This window comes from Ascaphus truei, chromosome 8, assembly GCF_040206685.1.
Source record: "Ascaphus truei isolate aAscTru1 chromosome 8, aAscTru1.hap1, whole genome shotgun sequence".
Lineage (NCBI taxonomy): Eukaryota > Metazoa > Chordata > Amphibia > Anura > Ascaphidae > Ascaphus > Ascaphus truei.
In genome coordinates this window covers 102,673,296-102,688,598 of record NC_134490.1, presented here as the reverse complement: position 1 = coordinate 102,688,598, position 15,303 = coordinate 102,673,296, and the positions used below count along the sequence as shown (strand labels likewise).

Genomic DNA, 15,303 nt, shown 5'->3' with positions numbered 1-15,303 from the left:
AAATGTAATAAAAAAATAGGACAACCCATGTCTGCTAGCAGAATAAAAATACATATAATATAAAGTACATAAGATAAAGGTAGGACACCGGATGTCCTAAGTCTCTGGAGTTGGGTAAATGATATGAATAGAAAGCTGATGAATGTTTGGCAATCAATATGTGTCGGCCAGAGTCTCGTGGTTACTCCAATAGGTGGAGACTATTACCACACATTGGAGTAACCACGAGACTCTGGCCGACACATATTGATTCCCAAACATTTATCAGCTTTCTATTCATATCATTTACTCAACTCCAGAGACTTAGTTCAGCCCTGAACATCACGCTCAATATCTCCATTGGGAGATTACAGCCATCTGGTGTCCTACCTTTATCTTATGTACTTTATATTGTATGTATTTTTATTCTGCTGGCGGACATAGGTTGTCCTATTTTTTTATTACATTTGTTATACATTTATCTTGCATTAGGATTGTGTGCTTTTCCTTTGCTCTGTGTGTGTGTGTGTGTGTGTGTGTGTGTGTGTGTGTGTGTGTGTGTGTGTGTGTGTATACAGTTCCTACAAGTACAGAGTTTCACTTTAAATGTAAATAGTCATGACAGCCATGAAACAAATATTTAAAAAGTTCAGAAAGCTGTTACATGCCTGTATTACATGATTTTTGAGAAAAGAGTAATACATTTCAAACACAGAAGACTTGGGAATTAGACCTTTCAGTAAGTGTAACGTCAGTCATTGATTTTTTCATAACACTTTACATCCATTTCGTGGTTTGCATGCCAATTTCCCTGAAAAAAAGAGAGTATTATATAAGACCAAAAGGTATACTTTAGATCTGCCAGAGAATGAATCTTTCTGCCCTGAAGCTCCCATTGCAATTACTGCTGTGTTTAGCATAGACACCATCTTTTAACTTGACTGTTTTTTCCCCTTCTAATATGGTTCTGTGATTTGCTAGTAATTTATTCATGACTCCTGGGTGATTAGTAAAGTTCTTTCTTTCAGTGATATCTAAATGTTTGCTTTTGAAGATCATGAAGTTGGTGTAGGGAAAACGTCAGAAAATTAATCCTTATCAGCATGTGATTTTTAGCTTTCTAATGTTTCATTTAAGTACATAGTTACAAAGTAGATAAAGTTGAAAAAAGACATGCGTCCATCAAGTTCAACCTCTGCTAAATTTAGATGACAGGTACTTTATCCTATATCCGTACCTACAGTATATTGGTCCAGAGGAAGGCAAACAGAAAACCCCCGTGAAATATCATTCAATGATATCTCATAAACGGAAAATTACATTCCTTCCTGACTCCAAGAATTGGCAATCAGATTACTCCCTGGATCAATATCCTTCCCATGTTTACTTATTTAGTATGTCCCTGTATACCTTTTCTTTCTAAAAAGATGTCCAACCTTTTTTTGAACAGATCTATTGTATCTGCCATCACAGTCTCCATGGGTAATGAATTCCACATTCTAACTGCCCTTACTTAAGGGGTGACCCCATGTCCTTTGTACTGCCTGTGAGATGAATAGTTCTTTTGAAAGCTCCTTGTACTGTCCCCGAATATATTTGTATATAGTTATCATATCCCCTCTTAGACGCCTCTTTTCTAATGTAAATAAATCTAATTTAGCTAGCCTCTCCTCATAAGTTAGATTGTCCATCCCCTTTATTAATTTGGTGACTCTTCTCTGCACTCTCTCTAGTTCCATAATGTTTTTTCTAAGGAGTGGTGCCCAAAATTGTACTCCATATTCTAGGTGTGGTCTTACTAATTCTTTATAAAGGGGCATAATTATGTTTACTTCCCTTCTATCCATTGCCCGTTTAATGCAAGATAAGATCCTGTTTGCCTTTGCAGCTACTGCATGACTTTGGGCACTATTGCTAAGGCTGCACTTATAGTGCCTTGCGACGGCGATGCAACGTTGCTCCGAAACAAGCATGGACTCTGTCACAAGCACTTATAGTAAGCGAGATGGAGCAACGTAGCAACCCAACATTTTGAAGCTGGGAAAATTTGAATTTTTAGAGACAGTCGCCACATGTGACTATCTCTAAACCAATCAAATTGCGCGGCCCGCCCTTTTTAGTGACGTTACTGGCCTTGTTGCCAGCGACGTCGCTAAAAATCAAATTACAACTTTCGCCAGTGGCGACAGGTGACGTCAACGGTCGCTTCGCCAGCACTATAAGCGCGGCCTTAGCCTGCTGTCTACAAGCACTCCTAAATCCTTCTCCATCAAGGATTCTCCAAATTTATCCCCATTTAATTTGTAAGTCGCCTGTTTAGTCTTGTTTCCCAAATGCATTACCTTACATTTATCTGTATTAAACCTCATTTGCCATTCACCTGCCCACGTTTCCAGTCTCTCCAAGTCCTTCTGGTGGGAAATTACATCCTGCTCTGATTCTATTACCTTACACAATTTAGTATCATCAGCAAAGATGGAGACTCTGCTCTCGATCCCAACCTCAAGGTCATTAATAAACAAGTTAAAAAACAGGGGTCCCAGTACCGATCCCTGAGGTACTCCACTCACGACTTTAGCCCAACCTGAAAAAGTTCCATTTATGACAACCCTCTGTTGTCTGTCCTTTAACCAGTTTTCAATCCAGGTGCATATATAACTACTAAGTCCAATTTGCTTTATTTTGTACACCAAACTCTTGTGTGAAACCGTATCAAAAGCCTTTGCAAAATCTAAGTAGACCACATCAACTGCATTACCCTGGTCTAAATTCCTACTTACCTCCTCAAAGAAACAAATAAGGTTAGTTTGACAAGATCTATCCTTCATAAATCCATGCTGACTATTACTAATAATTTTGTTTTCCATTAGGTATTCCTGAAAATTACCCGTATTAAACCTTCAAGTAGCTTCCCCACTATTGAAGTCAGGCTTACAGGTCTGTAATTCCACGGGTGTGATCTAGCTCCCTTTTTAAATTTAGGCACCACATCTGCTTTATGCCAATCTTGTGGTACTGAGCCCGTGGAATTGAATATTAAATATAATGGTTTGACTATTACTGAATTTAACTCCTTGAGAACTCTTGGATGTATGCCATCGGGGCCAGGTGCCTTATTTACTTACATTGTCAAGCCGCGTATGAACTTCTTCCTCGGTTAACCAATTGTTCATTAATATGGAGGTTGTGGCTTCCTCCTGCGGCACTACTATTGAACTTGATTCTTCCCTGGTAAACACAGAGGCAACGAATTTGTTGAATACCTCAGCTTTTTCCTTATCTCCAATAATCTGCCTACCCATCTCACACTGAAAGGGTCCTATATTTTTTTTTCTGATTGTATTTGTTATTAAGGTACTTAAAGAACTTTTTAGGGTTGCCCTTACTTTCTATTGCAATGCGTTTTTCATTATCCATTTTTGCTAATTTGATTGCCCTTTTGCAATTTTTGTTACATTCCTTATAATTCTGATACGATGTCTCCGTCCCTTCTGACTTAAAGAATCGAAACGCCTTCCTCTTCTTGTCCATTTCCTTCCCTACCTGTTTATTTAGCCACATTGGTTTTGACTTATTTCTTTTATACTTATTACCCAAGGGTATACACTGATATGTGTGCTTTTCTAACAATGTTTTAAAGACTGCCCATTTATCTTCTACATTTTACCTGCAAAAACATCATCCCAATGTATTACTTGTAGATAAGTCCTCAGTTTATTAATTTGATAATATATGGACAGTAAAACACCTTCTGTATTTTTCCCCCATTCAGTTTCCATTTGAATGTCATTTGTAATTGACACTACTAGAGAAATTGGAACACTACTTTGAAACATAATAGCTTTGATAAACTAGCTACAGTAGCTACTATGCATGATGTTGCACACTGATTTAGTGATAACGGCCATTAACTGCCATCATACCGATGAACCCTATTTTTTAAAATACAGGATTGAAGCCGGGGGTCTCCGGGGCTGAACCCCATTAATTTCAGCTCTGGGCCCCCCTGGCTTCCAGAGATACTTATCTCCATAGGTGGTGCCGGTGGTCACTCAAGGTTTCACTATACAGTATTGCTGCTTTTCAAAGCTACCAGGCCCGGCGGACCAATAGGAATCCATGATGTCATCCTGTGCGGCTTCCTATTGGCTCATGTCAAGAGGAAACTGAAAACTGCAGGAGATACCGGCACCCCCTTCGGATGTAAGTTTCTCAGGAAGTATGGTGTCCCCAGGTCTGAAATTAACGGAGTTCAGCTCCGGAGACCTCCTGCTTCAAACCTGAAGAAAAATAAAAACTGCTTGGGTTGCTCCTTTAAATGAAATTGGGTTATTTTGCTGTACACCTACATGATCTTTTTCTAAACCTCTTTAACATCAATTGCTATTAGAATATAAATCTATTGTTTAAAAATACAGCACTGTTTTGAAACTCATGTGACCTCTGAAACCTAGGGAAAGTCATTTCCCCGTCCCAAAAAAACCTTGAGATGACATCCCAGCTCTGGGCATAAACCATTTTAGGAATTTTGACACTGAGTTAATTTGTTTACAGCTGTGGGCATTGCGTTTTTACCTTTTACATCACTACATTTGCCAATCAGTTTTTATCGTACTTTAGTTCCTCATTTAGGATTTTAGTATTCAGAATTCAAGATTTGTTTCTACCATGAAAACAGCCCACTTGCGTGGGTTGGTATTTTATAAAGCCAATGCAAATCAGTAGCAGTGGTCTACACTGTACATTTGTCTTCATAGAATGCTAGCCACGTACAGAAAGCTTTATAGAGCAGGCACTAGAATACAAAGAGGAGTATAACTACACAAGTGAATCTAAAAAAACGGTGTTTGTGGCGAGCACGCGCATCTTAAGTGAAACTTCTTTTTTTCACTTTGTTTTTTTCACTAAAATTGTATTTTGATTTTGATGTTTTAGATTGAATGAATGAATGAAAGACTTTTGTATTATTACAATTTCAATGTAAAACATCAAAATCAAAATACAATTTCAGTGACCAAACACAAAGAAGTTTCACTTAAAATGCGCGTGCTCGCCACACATTTTTCTTTGCAGTTTTTCACGCATGTAAACAGTGACATGACCATAGTAACAGCAAAGTCTCTACGAGAGAATTATATCATAAAGGTATGGAAACTTAGTTGTGCACTCTATATATATAACAAGTCACGTTCAACTGTTAATGAATACTCCTCCACATTGAATCCATGAAGTTTTCCAAAAATCAACTTAGTCTTGTGTTAATTCATTTGCACTTCATGTATTGAGGCTTATTCTACAGGGTTTTATTTTTGCTCATATGTTCATTACCTGTCATTTCAATACTCATGTGTTGTCCATGCGTAGGCTGGGTAGGGTGATTCTGCGCATGCGCTGGATATGAAGGATGTCTGGATGCATGCTTTAGTGGTGTGTTGACAGGTACAGGGCGTATAAGATGTTGACTGCCTATGCGCATGCGCTGGTGGTGGCGGCTGTCTGTGCGCATGCGCTGATGGTGGAGAGCCAGATCTGTACGAGCTGTTAGTGGCTGTAGTATATGGCTGTCTTTGCGCTTGCGCTGATGGGGGAGGGCCGGATCTGCACATGCGCAGCCAGAATATCCCATCTCTGTGCATGCGCTGACGAAGAGGTACACCTGGCGCCTCAGTGCATGCGCTGGATGTGGAGGGAGTCTATGCGCATGCGCTTGTTCGCAGCAACGGCCACATCTGTGCATGTTTGATTCGACGGGCTCATCTACGTATGCGGGTGTCAACGGCCCCTTTTGCCCACAAGTTCGTCACCTCCATTACAAACTTCCGTCTCCATGAAGGAGATTTGTGCCAGCTAAGAAGTTTCACTTCAAAAAGTATGCCTTAGGGCAGGGGTGCGCAATCTTTTTTCCCCGCGCCCCCCTCCCAACCCCAATTTACCCGCGCTCCGGCGTAATGACGTCACGTTGCCATAGCAACGTGACGTCACATGACCTCGCAGCGTCATTTTGACGCCGCGTTGCCATGGCGACACAGGGAGGAAGCCGCCGGAGCCACGGTAAGTTAGGTTTACAGAGGCCCTGCAGCTCCCCCGGCACTTAATTTAAGTGCCTTCGGGAAGCGCGCGGGGCCTCTGTAAACCCCGCGCCCCCCGTCGGCAGTGTCGCGCCCCCCCTGGGGGTCGCGCCCCACAGTTTGCGCACCGCTGCCTTAGGGAAAGGAATCTCTACAGTAAGGCCCTATTCAATATACTGTTACAATGCTGGAGAAGAGTTCAGCTCCAATCTAATAAATGTAACTAAAATCTTTTCCAGCATAGAGTGGTGGCTTCACAGCATTGTGAAAAGTCCATGTATACAGGGAATCCACAGATAATGATAACATTGCCAATTCAAATGCACACAATTATGTTCCACTTAAACAATTGTCCTACTTAATAGCTGCTGGTTTAGTAACGGGGTAGTTTTGATGTTCACTATCTCTCCATTGATCTGAAATCTCATAATAGCATTGATATAACTGGGAAGTGAGGAGTTTCTTTGTGTGAAAAATTGTTCAGTTTTCTTAAAGGCAAAAGAAAATTGTACAACATTATTTTTTTTTTTTTTTAAATGGGACTGGAGTTGGTTCCCCCCCAAAATGTGTATGCCCCTCTCTCTCTTTGTATAGGCATGTGTGTGTATATATTATATATATACATATATATACATACGCGCACACACACACACACACACGCACAAAGACACATACTGTAGTGCCGACGAGTATTCTAAAACCAATCTGGGGCAATCACCAACAAGACCCAGGTACATGCTGGGTACATCAAAAAGATAAAGAAAAGCTCCCTATACGCCGCACTAGAGATCACCTAAATCTATGTTAAAACTTAATATTTATTGATAAACAATTAAAATGTGTTTATTGCAGCAGTAATGTGAACCAAAGTAATTAAAATGATTGAAGTAATAATTAACTACTCCTCATAGGTAATTGTAACTGTCAATAATGAATCACTATGAGGAGTAGGCAGTACTGTCACACTGTGAGAATTCTTTATGATATGCAGTCAATTGATGTCAATAGTTAAGATCACACCAATATAGGTGGTTATCAATTTAGGCATATAAGCCAATACAGCCTCTCGAAGGAGTTTTAATCACTGTATATAAATTTCACAATTGCGCTAATGTCTGATGCGAATAAAATTGTTATTATTTTGGATTAGTGGTACATAAGAGAGATAAATATATACAAAATTACGCCCTCTATCAAATATTTGTATTTGTAAGATATATTATATATCAATATTTGTTACATGTACTTTAAGTGCTAGTTAAAGGGACTCCTTGGAAGGGATCTGTTTTCCTTCTATTCGTTGCTGTATATGTATACTAACAATTTATGTCATAGGACAAGCTTTCGAGAGTTCTCCTCTCTTCCTCAGGTCAACAATACGGATTAACAAAGGAATATGGCTAAAACAGTGTTAGATGTCGCTGTTTAGTTTTGAGAGGAGAACTCTTGAAAGCTTGTCCTATGACAAATTATTAGTGTAACGGTGTTTCTGGACCCTCCTGACCCACCCAATCTCAGATTGGCCCCTGTGGTCTAACCGGTCCCCATTACATGGTCGTGTCTGGTGGTGCACCTGTTGGCTACAGGACTCCTGAGTCTCAAGCATGATGTTGGTATGGGGAATGTCAGCCAGACAGGCAGCTGAGGTAGTGTGCTTGAGTCCTACCTACTGTTGGTGCAGCGCCTCCACCTCATCAGGATTCCTGCGTCCGCAGGGGAATGGTTTTGATGAGGACCTCCTCCGTGGTGCCTTCCTCTGCTGAGTAATTCCAGACTCACACATGAGGGTGTTGATGAATAGAGGCATCTTTATTGATGGTTCAGGCAACTGCCCCTCGCAGCAGTCGGCTCAGCTGCTCATTCTTTTACAGCACTCTCCTTCAGAAGAATCTGCCCTCACAATGGAGTTGGATCACCTCTCCCCTCAGGGAGATCACCCCCTGTGCCAGGTCCCTGGACACAGTGTAGGCACTTTATTTGTGCCTGTCAGCCTTTCTGCTGTAACATAGAACCACACTCTTGAACTTGAACCACTGTCAACTACTAGTGAACAACACTAACTTTGGGCACTGCTGTGTCTTATATAACAAAGGGAATAGCTCCACCTCCTGTGTCACTAACAATGGACACAAGGCATGTTACCACTCCCCTGATGTACATATGACACCTCACCAGGGTGTGAGGGCACACCTCCATGATTGATGCTGGCAATCCTGTATATTTACCGGGCTTACTGCCAGCATGGTAGAGAATATACCATTTTTAAACATGGCTACATTAGTATACCCATACATACATACATACATATACAGTACATACACATAAATTGGTAGTCCAAATAAAAAAGGTATCTTATTCTGCACTATCGCAACTGGACTAACACGGCTATTTCCGTTTTATTTGTGTGTGTGTGTTTTTTTAAATTAAATAACCCAAGATAATTTACCTGTGTAGTCATATGTTTACAACCAGCTGCTCAAATGTGCCTGTACCTACAATCATGGAACCGATCAGAAAAGAGCAGCAACATGGGAGAAAGTAAAACCTGTTTTAGCCAAGGATTATTTCATTATTTTTTAGCATTAGATGTGTTTGATTGCAGTTTTAAAGCAATGTACATGCAGAGAAGGATCTAGTTTCGCAAAAGCCGGATGAAGGAGTAATCGTTTACTGAAACTGCTATCTTCTTCACTAATCATTATCTTCAAACGCGGTGGTAGATACCATATAAAAAAAGAAATAAAATTACAATAAATGCGATAAATGCAAACAGTAGAAAAAGTCCCAGAATGACTACTCACAATGCAGCAGATCAATCAGGCGGTGTCCCAAATCAGTGGCAATGCTGTCTCTGCTTTGGATGGATGGATTGGTGGTGTCAGTGCATCTCCGGAAAAGAAAAACAGACCATAGTGCAGGTAAACGTGTAACAAAAAAAGATTTATGTAAGGTAACCATAAGATTCAAGGCTTACATTAAATCAAAGTTAAAGGGGCATTTGAGAGACAGTGTCTTAAGGTAACTGTTGAGTAGCGATCTCACCGCTCTTATTCAGCAGCTTGCATCCGCATATGTTACATCCGCCCGCCCGTGTCACTTCTGGTTCCGGTTTCGCGGCTGTCTGTACGCCGGTGGATGGCCCATCTCAGTCCTGCTGATCTCACTGACTGAGCAACAACACTTGTGATTTTTCTTTCTATTTGAAACAAAAAAATATATATTTTGGATATTTATTTAGATATAACTTGTCATCTTTATAGAATATTTCTTATGTAGTTCTTTGAGTGTTTATTTAAACATCAATTTCTTTTTATTTTGTCCCTGAGGATCAACATGGAGTTATACACACAAATATATAAATATATTTTCTTTTTACTTTAATTTTTATTGAATAGTTTTCAAAGATTATGGGGAAAGGGTACATAAAAGAAAGAAAAGGGGGGGGGGGGGGCAAACCTCCACGAATTGAATGGTGGAGTCATTCAGATATGCTGAAAGTTTTTCCATATAAACTATATGCCATATTTTATTGTTTATTTGGCTCAAAGATGAGGGGGTAGGTTGTTTCCAATTCTTGGCGATTGTGCATCTGGTAGCATTCAAAATTTGGGGCGATAACTTTGGCTTCCTTTTTATTTTGGTTGGTTGCTGGTTTTCCTAATAGTATATAGAGAGGGTGCTGCGGAACAGTGATCCCCATGACCGTTTCTATAAGGGCGAATACATCTCAACAATATATTCCCCATTTCACCACAGCCTCGCCAACACAATGGGGAAACACCTGGAAGAAAGGAGTGTAACCTAGTAGGGGTCATGAACCTCCCAAATAATAGTTTGTAAATGTTCTCCTTGATCGCAACACATAATGAGTTCTTGGAGGCGGCCTCCCATATGTCTTTCCATATATCGAGATCCAAATCTGTATTTAAATCTTCCTCCCAAGAGATCATATATTTGTCAGGAATCTGTTTACTTTTAATGGGAGTTAAATTTTTGTAAATCGTAGAGATAATACCTTTTGTGGGAGACTGGTGCAGACACCACTTTTCATATAGAGTTAGATTGTGATATTTATGTGGTTTATAGATAGATTGGATATAGTGCCTGACCTGGAGAAACCTGAAAAACTCAGAGGAGGGAATATCGTGGCTTGTTTGTAATAACCTAAATGAAGGGACTTTCCCATTAATAAGAATATCATTGACTCTTGAAAGGCCTTTTTGGATCCATGGGTTGGATTGTTGGTTTCTCGAATAAAAGGGCAGGAAGGGGTCTGTGAACAGAGGTTGCATAAGAGAAGGGAGGCCGGTTAGTTGGAACCTGGATTTAAGAGAGTCTCAAAGGTTACAGGCAAAAGATATCACCGGGTTTTTATAGATCTCGGCTGGTCTAGCTTTTCTGTTGAGGCATAGGAGGTTCTTCATTTCAGATAAGGCGCAAATCAGATTTTCGAGTTCAACCCATCTTTTGTCCGTTGAATTTGTATGCCAACTAATCAGTTGAACCGCTCTATAGTACTTTTGTAAATTCGGGAGGGCTAGGCCTCTTTCTAATTTAGACTTATAAAGGATATCTTTGCGAACTCTGGGGCGCCTATTTTGCCATACAAATTTGAGAATTTTCTTTTGTATATTATTTAGATCTTTCTGGCAAACTTTAACTGGGAGAGTTTGGAAAGGGTAGAGGAGTCTTGGTAAAATATTAATTTTAATCGTTGGTATCCTCCCAAACCAGGATATTGTATATGGACTCCATGTGGCTAGATCTTTTATTATTTATTCGAAGAAGGGTTTGAAATTTGTACTGTATAGTTTAGAGTAGTCTTTAGTTATTTGGACACCTAAATATTTAATATGGTTCGGGTTCTATTTAATATCGAAATTAAGTTGGAGTAGTTTTACCATTTCCTTGGAAAGGTTTAAACTAAGGGCCAAAGATTTAGTGCGATTAATCTTGTATCCCGAGAGAGCCAAATTCCGAAAAAACTTGAAAAAGATTAGAGAGTGAGATAAGAGGTTTTGAAAGCGTCAATAATATATCGTCTGCGAAGAGAGCTACCTTGAACTCTGCTTTGTCAACAGAAATACCGGAGATATTGGGATTCGATCTTATCTAGCAGGCTAGTGGTTTTATGGCTAGGGCAAATAGCAGGGGGGACAACGGATATCCCTGTCTAGTTCCGTTTAGTATTGGGAAAGGGTCAGACAAACAACTGTTGGTCCTCACTATAGCTGTTGGGGCAGAGTAGAGTGTAGTTATACTGTTAAGAATTTTTGGGGTAAATCCCATCTGTGAGATCGTGGCCGTCATAAAGTGACAATTGTCACGCCTGTATGCCCGCAGACCTGGCAAGACCCCAGTACTGAGGTGGGAACGGTATTACACCACACACCCACAGCAGTGGGAGCAAGCCCGGAGTGTGGTATAGCGTTGCTGGGCCTGTAGAAAGAGTTGTTAGTTATACTTGCAACGTCTGATGGTGTAAGCATAAGAATGGTCGTGTCCATGTGCCATTGTCCAGGGGTCCAGAGGGTAGAGTCGTCAGGGTACAAAGCCAGGTCCAAGGATGCCAGAGGTAAGCGATGTAGAGTCAGTAGCAAGGTTCAAAGGGGTAAAGAGAGCAGAGTAGTCCAGGACAAGCAGGGGTCAAAAGCCAGGGAAATCCAAGGTAAACACAGGAGCAGGATACAGCAGGGACACAGAGGGAGCACAGCATAAGTCAGCACACACAGGGAAACAGGAACTATGCAGAGCGAGGAAGAAGAGGACAGACAGGGATTATAAAGGGAGGCACACCAATAGGAGAGAGGGGAGGAGCAGAGAGAAAAGTGGGAGACAACAGAGATATGTCAGGGAGAGAAGAGGAGGAGACAGAAGGGGCAGCCAGGGGAATGGCCTTTAGGGATTGGGAGGAGGAGTCAGGAACGTGACAGGCAAAATAAGAGGAGCATGTGCGCGCGCCCTCTGTAAGTTGAGGGTGCGCGCGCACAGGCTGTGACAGGGAGATGGCCCGCAGGGACTGAGAGGAGGGAGCAGAAGGGCGACAGAGCCCAGAGGAGGAGCGTGTGCGCGTGCCCTCTGCGAGCTGAGGGAGCGCTCGCACAGGCCGCGTCAGCAGGCACGCAGAGCGCCGCGCCACGGGCACCCCGCTGGAGGAAGGCAGAGAAGCGGACAGGACAGCAAGGGAAGGTGAGGTACTGACCGCGGGTACAGCGGGTGTCAGGGAGCGGGGAGCGTAACTGCAGGGGCTCGGGGACCGCTCGGGCGCGCTGAGGTAGTGGGAAAGAGGTAGACGGAACGGGACAGGAGTGGGAAAGGGTAGAGGGATTGACAGGAGATGGGACAGAGGGAAAAGAAGGGGAAGGAATCCCCTGAATCGTCACAGTATCCCCCCCTTGAGGATCGATCTCTGAGCGATCCAACCACGGCTTGAGGGGGAATTTTTGGTGGAATTGAAGGAGTAGTCTTGGGGTATGGATGTGACGTGCAGGTACCCAGGAACGTTCTTCTGGGCCATAGCCCTTCCAGTGGACCAGGAATTGAAGTTTGTTTTTGGACCAGCGGGAATTGATAAGTGATTGGACCTCATACTCCTGTTGTCCTAGGGTGGTGACTGGATCGGGTTTCCGAGAGGGGACAGGAAAATGAGGACTAGGTACAAAAGGTTTAAGGAGGGAAGCATGGAAAACGGACGGAATCTTCATAGTAGGAGGAAGGTCGAGACGGTAAGACACAGGATTAATTTTCTCCAAAATCTTGAATGGACCTAGGAATCCAGGAGATAGTTTGGGCGATGGTGTTTTCAGCCTAATATTTTTTGAGGATAACCACACCCGGTCGCCAGGTTTGAAGGAAGGCCCAGGTTGACGATGACGATCTGCCTTGGTCTTTTGTTTGGCAACCGCAGATTGTAACGTCTTGAGGATCCTTTTCCAAGATTCTTGGAAATTGACAACATGGGAGTCGGACGCAGGAACGCCAGAAGGGGAGGGCGAGAGAGGAAGGCTACTGGGGTGGAAACTGAAGTTGATGAAAAAGGGAGACTCCTGAGTAGACTCGTTTTTAGAGAATTTATAGCAAATTCGGCCCCTGGCAAAAGGTCCACCCAGTTGTCTTGTGAGTCCGATATGAAACATCATAGATATTGTTCAAGGGTTTGGTTCATCCTTTCTGTTTGACCATTGGTTTGAGGATGGTATCCTGAGGAAAACAAAAGAGAGATACCGAGTCTTTGGGAAAATGCCCGCCAGAATTTCGAGATGAACTGTGATCCACGGTCAGAGACAATAGAAATGGGTACGCCATGTAACCTGAAAATTTCTTTGGAGAAGACATCAGCCAACGTGGCCTAGTTAGGAAGACCCTTGAGGGGAATAAAGTGTGCTTGTTTAGAGAACCTGTCTACTACGACCAGAATGGTGTTCATCCCTTTGGAAGTGGGCAGTTCAACAATAAAATCCATCGAAACATGTTTCCAGGGTTGTTCCGGAATGGGGAGAGGCAAGAGAAGTCCGGAAGATTTGTGATGGAGTGTCCTACTCTGGGCACATACAGGACAGGCGGTGGTAAAGTCGAGAATGTCTTGGTTCATCTTTGGCCACCAAAAAGTCCGTCTAATGAGATCTGCTGTCCTTTTGAAGCCTGGATGACTGACTGCTCTAGAAGAATGACCCCAAAGTAAAACTTTATGGCGAAAGCGTGGAGCTGCGTATAGGAGTCCTTCTGGTACCCTGAACCTGCTGGGAATGTGAGCTTGAGCTTTCTTGATTTCGTCCAACACATCGAAGTTGTTAGCGGAAATAATACATTTGGCAGGAAGAATAGGCTCCGTGGTTTCATTAGCTTCGGTTTCGATGACGAACTAAAGAAAGAGTGTCTGCTTTGACATTTTTGGTCCCAGGAATATATGAGATGGTGTAGTTAAAGCGGGAAAAGAATAGTGACCAGCGAGCTTGGCGGGATCCCAGACGACGCACCCCCTCAATATATAACAAATTTTTGTGGTCAGTGAGAATAGCAACTGGTTCTTTGGAACCCTCCAAAAGGTGTCTCCATTCTTGAAGAGCCAGTTTTATGGCCAAAAGTTCACGAATACCAATATTATAATTCCTTTCGGCAGCTGAAAATTTCCATGAAAAAAATCCACAGGGGTGAAGTTTTTCTTGGGGAGAAGTCCTCTGGGAAAGGACTGCGCCGGCTCCTACGTCCGAGGCGTCGGCCTCCAAAGTGAAGGGGAGGGAGGTATCCGGATGACGAAGGATGGGTGCAGAAACGAAAGCCTTCTTGAGAACCTCAAAGGCAAGAATAGCTTCCGGCGACCAGGACGAGATATCGGCGCCCTTCTTGGTCAGTGCGGTGATAGGAAGAACAATAGAAGAAATTTTTTTGATGAATTTCCTGTAATAGTTGGCGAAGCCGAGAAAACGCTGCACAGCCTTAAGTGAATTCGGCAGCGGCCAATCGAGAACAGCTTTCAGTTTCTCTGGATCCATGGAGAAGCCTTGGCTGGAGATGATATAGCCTAAGAAGGCAGTAGAGGACTGGTGGAACAAACACTTCTCCATCTTGGCATATAGGCGATTAGAACGGAGTCTAGAAAGCACTAGTTTGGTATGTGAAATGTGTTCCTCCACACTTTTAGAAAAAAATAGAATGTCGTCTAGGTAGACTATGACAAATGTTCCCAATACATCGCGGAAGATGTCGTTCATAAACTCTTGCAAAACGGCAGGAGCGTTACATAAACCAAAGTGCATAACAAGATATTCATAATGTCCAGAACGTGTGTTAAATGCGGTCTTCCACTCGTCCCCCTCCCTTATGCGAAAGAGATTATAGGCACCTCTTAAATCGTGCTTTGAGAAGATAATGGCCCCCTGGAGACGATCGAACAGTTCAGAGATAAGCGGAAGAGGATACCGGTTCTTCGCCGTGATTTTATTGAGTCCGTGGAAGTCAATGCACGGCCTGAGCGATCCATCCTTCTTCTTCACAAATAAGAAGCCAACCCCGGCAGGGGAGGTAGAGTTGCGGATGAATCTCTTCTCCAAGATTTCCTGAATGTAGGACGTCATGGCCTCGGTCTCCGGGACGGAGAGTGGATATGACTTAGACTTCGGCAGGATGGTCCCAGGAATGAGATCGATAGGACAATCGTACTGATGATGGGGAGGAAGAATCTCCGCTTGTACCTTGTTGAACACATCCAGGTACTCATGATACACGGTAGGCAGGGTCAATAGATTGGAAGAAATGG

General features: G+C 42.5%; 1 protein-coding gene and 1 long non-coding RNA gene across 3 annotated transcripts in view; one reads left to right on the top strand and one right to left on the bottom strand.

Moving 5' to 3' along the window:
- JMJD1C (jumonji domain containing 1C) overlaps nucleotides 1-15,303 on the top strand; it is a 1,023,975-nt gene that overhangs the window by 801,702 nt on the left and 206,970 nt on the right. The window lies entirely within an intron of this gene.
- LOC142502128 (uncharacterized) overlaps nucleotides 1-15,303 on the bottom strand; it is a 54,977-nt gene that overhangs the window by 5,303 nt on the left and 34,371 nt on the right. For both annotated transcript variants that reach the window (XR_012803647.1, XR_012803648.1), the window contains exons 2-4: nucleotides 8,849-9,243; nucleotides 3,105-3,207; nucleotides 713-790 (exon numbers count right to left, since the gene is read on the bottom strand). This is a non-coding gene — a long non-coding RNA (uncharacterized LOC142502128). The remainder of the gene's footprint in view (nucleotides 1-712; nucleotides 791-3,104; nucleotides 3,208-8,848; nucleotides 9,244-15,303) is intronic.